Source organism: Chrysochloris asiatica, unplaced genomic scaffold (genome assembly GCF_000296735.1).
Source record: "Chrysochloris asiatica unplaced genomic scaffold, ChrAsi1.0 scaffold00069, whole genome shotgun sequence".
Taxonomy (NCBI): domain Eukaryota; kingdom Metazoa; phylum Chordata; class Mammalia; order Afrosoricida; family Chrysochloridae; genus Chrysochloris; species Chrysochloris asiatica.
In genome coordinates this window covers 12221123-12228121 of record NW_006408587.1, presented here as the reverse complement: position 1 = coordinate 12228121, position 6999 = coordinate 12221123, and positions in this window count along the sequence as shown.

Sequence of the window (6999 nt, the reverse complement as noted above, 5' to 3'; positions counted from 1 at the left end):
CGGAACCGCTGGTAGTTTTGAACTGCTGACCTTGCGGCTCACAGCCCGATTTGTAACCACTACGCTACCAGAGCATACAATCAAGTAGAAGACTTGAATAGACCAATAACAAAAGAAGAAATTGATCAGATCATCAAAAAAACTCCCAAACAAAGGAAGTCCAGGTCCTGATGCCTTCACTGGTGAGTTCTACCAGACATTCAGGGAAGAGTTCTCCTTAATTCTACTCAAATTATTTCAGAATACAGAGGAGGATGGAAAATTTTCTAATACATTTTATGAAGCAAGCATAATCCTCATACCAAAACCAGGGAAAGACATCACTAAGAAAGAAAATTATAGACCAATATCCCTCATGAACATAGATGTAAAAATTCTCAACAAAATCCTAGCCAACAGAATCCATCAGCACATCAAAAAGATAATACATCATTACCAAGTGGGTTTCATAAAAATGATGCAAGGATGGTTCATCATTAGAAAAACAATCAATGTAACCCACCATATAAACAAGAAACAAGAAAAGAAAAACATGATCATATCGATTGATGCAGAAAAGGAATTTGACAAAATCCAACATCCATTCCTGAAAAAACACTCAACAAAGTAGAAATTGAAGAGAAATTCCTCAACATAATCAAGAGCATATATACAAAACCAACAGCCTATGTTACTCTCAGTGGAGAGAAACTGAAACCCTTCCCTCTGTGAACAGGAAGCAGACAAGGATACCCTTTGTCACCACTCCTTTTCAATATTGTGCTGGAAGCCTTAGCCAGAGCTATACTGCAAGATAGGGAAATCAAGGGTACTCAAATTGGCAAAGAGAAAGTAAAACTCTCTCTATTTGCAGACGATATAATCCTATACATAGAAAATCCCAAAGACTCAGTAAAAAAACTACTCATCCTCATTCGAAGATTCAACAAAGTGACAGGATATAAGATCAACATACAAAAATCAGTTGGATTCCTCTATACCAATAATGACAGTGCTGAAAGGACATTACGAAAGCAATACCATTTACAATAGCCACCCAAAGGATTAAATAGGTAGGAATAAATGTAACCAGAGAAACAAAGGACCTATACAAAGAAAACTATAGAACACTACTACAAGAAACCAAAAGAGACTTACAGAAAAGGAAGAATATACCATGCTCCTGGATTGTTGTTGTTGTTAAATGCCGTAGAGTTGATTCCAACCCATCGCGACCCTGTACAGGGTTTCCGAGGCTATAAATCTTTACGGGAGCAGAAAGCCTCATCTTTCTCCCGTGGAGCGGTTGGTAGTTTTCAACTGCTGACCTTGAGGTTAGGAGCCCATTCATAACCACTACACTACCAGGCAGGGGTTGATTGTCCCACACAAGTTAACTTTAGGGCTGGGACCCACAGGCAGAAGTCAAAAGCAGCAACCAAATGATTTGCCCTTGGACCAATGGGGCTCTTTTTTCTGTGCCATGGGAAAGCTGTGGTCTCAACCTGGACTTTTTTGGGGGTGTGCACCCACCCGCCTGAAGGCATCCAGGATGGGCAAAGAAGGAATGATAGAGAAGGGGAGGGAAAATATCAAAAACAAACAAACAAAAAAAACGTGTAGAGTCCCTCCACAACTCCTTTTGAAAATGTCGCTTCTCCACTTTTAGTGCAGGTTCCCTGTGCCGGTCTGTCTGTAGTCTTGTCGTCTGACTTCCACCCAATTGGGATGGCCGCACAGGGAGTCCTGTGATGATTTCTAAAATGCAATGTTTTCCTATATACTGTGATTTTTCCACTAGGCAGTTGTGGGAAGCTGATGCCCAGATCTTTATGCTAGATCCAGAGCTCTGGTGTAGTTTTGTGAGAGCAGTGTCTCTGGGTTTTCAGCCCCTCCCCCAATGGATCCTGTCCTATCTGACTCTGCTCTGCTGCCGCCAACCAGAAGCCCACCCTCTATTTCATATTTGACAACTTCCCATTTTCCTAGATTCATAAATCATAGATCCCATGTTCTGATTATCATCAGCAAATGAATACCCTAAAAGGTTTATTCCTTTTTGCATCATCACAGTCAATTCTACTTTGAGAAGGCAGTTGTTTCCCAGTCACATTTTGAGTGCCTTTCAATCTGAGGAGTTCCTCTGGCACTATATCTGATAATGTTCAGATGCTATTCATATGTTTTTCAAAGGTTAAACTTTCAGAAGTAGTCTGCTTTAATGGAGGTGAACTTTGAACTGTGCAGACAAAGGGCAAACCTGGAAAAGTGGGAAACAAAATAAATTCCAATACCTTAGGATCATTCATCATCACTGCTTATACGTGGATTATTATAAGGAAAGCAAGTAACCAGCTTGACTGCAGCACCACTGTTTTGGATCTCTGTTATAAAAGTTCAAACCGCATCCTTAAGAAATACTGAAAGAATATTAGGTTTGACATAATATGACAAAATACATCAAAATCAAATCAACTATTAACAAAAAAGAGTTGTTTGTTAAAAGATTCTCACAACTATTAAAAACATTTTCAATTACATTCGTTTTAAAGAAATATATCCAGATTATAGTCCATATTAATATTGTAAATAAAAGGATGGGAAGGACCTAGAGAGTAAGTACTGACCAAAGATATGTTACACATTTACCATAATACTAGAAAAAGTAGAACTGTAGGCAACATTTCTTATTTTGAATAAAGAGGATTATTCCATTATTATGAAAAATTCCCATTAAAGACTTCATAATTATAATTGGTAGGTTTCTAAATTCATGATGCAAAATGAACATAATAGAAAATTCTAAAATGAAATTTCAAAAAACACTAGGATATATGAAAATGATAAAATCTGATCTTGAATACCAGAATGAGATAAAATTAGAAATCAGTAACAAAAATATAACTAAAATATCCAAGATTTTTAGCTTAAATAAAAGGCTTTAAATAATTCATGAGCAAAAAGCAGCCATAATATGAAATATAAAATATTCAAAACTGATTCATAATGATAATCATCTAAAACTTGTATGATGCTTAAAGATGTACTTAAAGCTAAATTCATAGTTTTAATATCAGTTTTTATATAATCTTAGAAAGAAAAGAGCAAATTAATTAATAAACTCAAGAATATACAACAGAACAAAAACCAAGACAACCCAAAGACTATGATTAATGTCACTGATTTCTATTTATAGAAATGGTTGAATAGGTGTATGTTTTATTGTGCACAAGGAAACTTCTAAAGTTTGTGGAAAATCTGAATGAAAAGATAAGGTAATTTTCCCATCAAATCTTTGAAACCCCTTGTATATTCTGAACAACAGCAATATATATATATATATATATATATATATATATATTTCGAAAGCTAGAAGCATGGAAGCAATTTTATTAAGAATGTCCACAGACACACATGCACACATACATCTATGTCCTTTTGTAATTATTAATATTACAATAAAATCAGTAAAAATTGCAGTTATGGAGAATATATACAATAATGACACTAATATATTAGCAAGAAAATAAAGAGAGAAATTAAAACAATAACAATTTATAAAACCTAGCGCCTTGTTTTGGTGTGACACTGCAGAATAAACACTGAAATGTTAACCACAAGGTTGCAATACAAACCTACCAGTCACTCCTTGGAAACTCTATACCTGATTTCTATGAGTTAGAACAGACTTTAAGTCACTTTACAACATAATAACAATACCTGGTTTCAGCATACAAAAAGAAAGAGAGACAGCAAAAATAAGAGAAAATATAAAGGTAGATAAGATGCATACATAGGTTAGATTTAGAAAATCATGACAAAATATGTAAAAAAAAAGTGAACATCTCTTCATTTTATCATGTGAACAAAACCTATTTTCTAGAAAAATAAGAGTTATCAAATAATAAAAGAAGATATTTTTAAAAAACAAAAACACTGCCATCAAGTCAATTCTTGCTCATGGCAACCCTATAAGGTAGACTAGAACTGCTCCATAGAGTTTCTTAGATTGTGAATGTTTACAGGTGTAAACAACCTCATCTTGCTCCTGTGGAGTTTCTGGTTGGTTTAAACTAAAAACATTGCATCTAGCAGTCTAAAAAGAAGATACGTAGTTGTTGTGTGACATTGAGTTGGTTCTGACTCATAGTAAACCTATATAGGGTTTCTGAGGTGTGGCTGATGGATTTTAACCTCCAAACTTGTGATGAACATTTTAGTGTTTATCTTACAGAGCAAAGCCAGGACTTCAAAAGAAGACATTTTGTTGTTGTGAAGTGTCATCAAGTTGATTCTGACCCATAGTGACCCTGCATAGGGTTCCCAGGAGAAGCTGGTGATCTTGAACCGCCGACCTTGCAGTTCAAATGGCTTTGCAGTCTGGTGCATTGACCCATAGCACCATACCAGGACTCCTAAAAGAAGATATAGATGAACAAATTTCATCAGTACCAAACTTGTTTTTCCCTCCAATAAGGGTATAAATATTTCAGTCAGAAATGAGTTACCGGTATAAAACACAAGATTTTTCAAATATTCAGGTTTTTGTACATTATTATCAAGGAGTGCTAGTGTGGTGCTGTAGAATAAGCACTGGAATGCTAACCACAATATTGGCAGTTCACATCCACCAGCTACTCCTTGGAAACCCTAGAAAGGATGCTATGAGTCAGAACTGACTCAACAGTGCTTAACAACAACAACAGCATTATAAAAAACAATAGATATGTTTTATGAGGTCTTCAGAATCATTTATTTATGAATATGTGATAAAATACATACATGCATCTAATATTATGCTCTTATTTTTAAGACACCATTTTAAAACAATGATTAAAAGTTATAACTGAAGTGGTCAACTATTTCATTTTACTCATATACTTGTCTTAGTTTCATTCAAGTGCCTTCAAAAATAAAGACAAATTTTGTCTTATAGGGAGAAAACAACAATTTTAAGGTCAGGGCTAATATCAAATTTTTAACTAAATTCAAATGGACATCTTTCCAAATTACTGGACCTTTGCAACAAGTTAATGCTAGTTAGTTACATAAAACAACAGTTTTTGATGAATCAAGCCTTTAGGGGAAATTGGGAAGACCTTAAAATAAACTTCTTGGCCTCAGCAAGCTTTCAGTAGGACTGGTGCCAAAAGTGCTGTATGTAGATTAGCTAAATCAGCTAATTTTTTCATCAGTCTTTTAAAGCAAGATCAAAGCTAGTGACAACTTTATGGATCGGATTGTAACCAGGGACAATTCTTGGGATTATCAATACAATTCAAAGAGCAAAGTCCAATCAAAACAATGGCTTCCTAAGAGACCTATTTGGCCAGTGCAATTCAAGACAGATAGGTCAGAAGATTATGGCAACTCTTTGATGGTATTTGAAATGGACAATCTTGATAGATTTTATCTAAGAGCACCAGACAATCATAAAGTCTTATTATAAAGAGGTTATGAAATTGAAAATTTTACTGGTGAGAAAAAGGCCAAGAAAGTCACTTTGAGGATTTTTTTTTTCCCTTCAAGACAATGTACTTGCTAATTCCTAGAGAGAAGCAAGGGCTGTGCAGAGATTTTTGTTGGGAAACCTCACCTCATCCAGTTTACAACCCTAATTTTGCCCTTTCAGATTCCTTTTGGTCCCAGAAATTCAAAGCACATTTAAAGGAACATGATTTATGTCCCTCAAAGATGCCAAAATGCCATTTTGACATGGTGTAAATCGAAGAATACATAATCATTAGGGGAAAAGTTAGCGAAATGGAAACACTGCCTTCAGAAGTTTATAGACCTAGATGGAAGATGTGTCAAAAAACAGTAGCTGCACATTTGGACATTTGTATTTAATAAAGATTTCTATTATTTTGTAGCAATGATTTTCAAGTTACCCTCATATGAAGTGAGACCCTAGTAGCAATATTTACTCTTGTACACTTTGTTGTTGTTAGGCACCACTGAGTTAGTTCCAATTCATAGCGATTAGGTGGCATTTATTGTGCAAGGCGCTCTACATATTTCCTTTCTCTTAACCTTTAACAATGTTGGAAATATAATAGCAAGGAAAAAGAGACTATGTCTTAGCTCATGCTTCTGTCCCTAGTGCCCCCAACTGGCTGGTGCATAAGAGTCCCTCAATAGGTATTTGTTGAATTGACTTGAATCTTATATATAAGGAATAATGTAGCCAAGTTCACCTAGTCATTAATCAATATAATTGGAATTCTAAACCAGTTCTGTTAGACTGCAAGACATTTTTTTCAGTGTGAATTTATTTCCTATGTTAGAAAAATAAAAAGAAATGTTATGAAGGTGACTTTTTTTAGTAAAAAGTTCTACATAGTGTGAGTATGCCATTGTTGTTAAGAGCTATCAGTTGATTCCAACTCACAGAGATCCTGTATATGGTTTCGAGGGACAGCTAGTAGTTTTGAACCACTGACCTTGTGGTTAGTATGCTCTGTAATACATTGATAGTTTCAAAGGTTTCTCTAATGCCTAACAATGAAATGAGTGGGTGCCAACAGTGTTGCCCACTTTCTAGGAAGGTCCCAATTGTGTCAAAATTCCAAACGTTGCAAATTAAAAAAAGAAAAAAAAAGATATCCTACTTTATGAAGTTGTGTCTTTCAGCAAGAGCTGTTAGTTATTTATAACTCCAATTCTTCAAAATCCAGAAGGACAAAATATCTTTTCACCAAAGATGACACTTTTAAGAAGATAAACTTTAGTCTTTTCGTACATGTAGAAAGAAAATGGAAATCAAAACGTGGAAATTTTATTTCTTCCTATCATTCATGAAAAGAGCACACTACACAACTCAGATGTAAAAATCTGCTAGCTGTAGTTTGGGGCATTACTCAAAATTCTCAAGGAAAAATAGAATGATGTCCTACTGGTACAGTGAGTTGTTGAGCAAAAATAGTCTACATTCTAATATTGTTGTTGTTGAGTGCAGTTGAATCGGTTCCAAATCATAATGACCCTGTACAGTGTATCTGAGGCTGTAAATATTTGGGT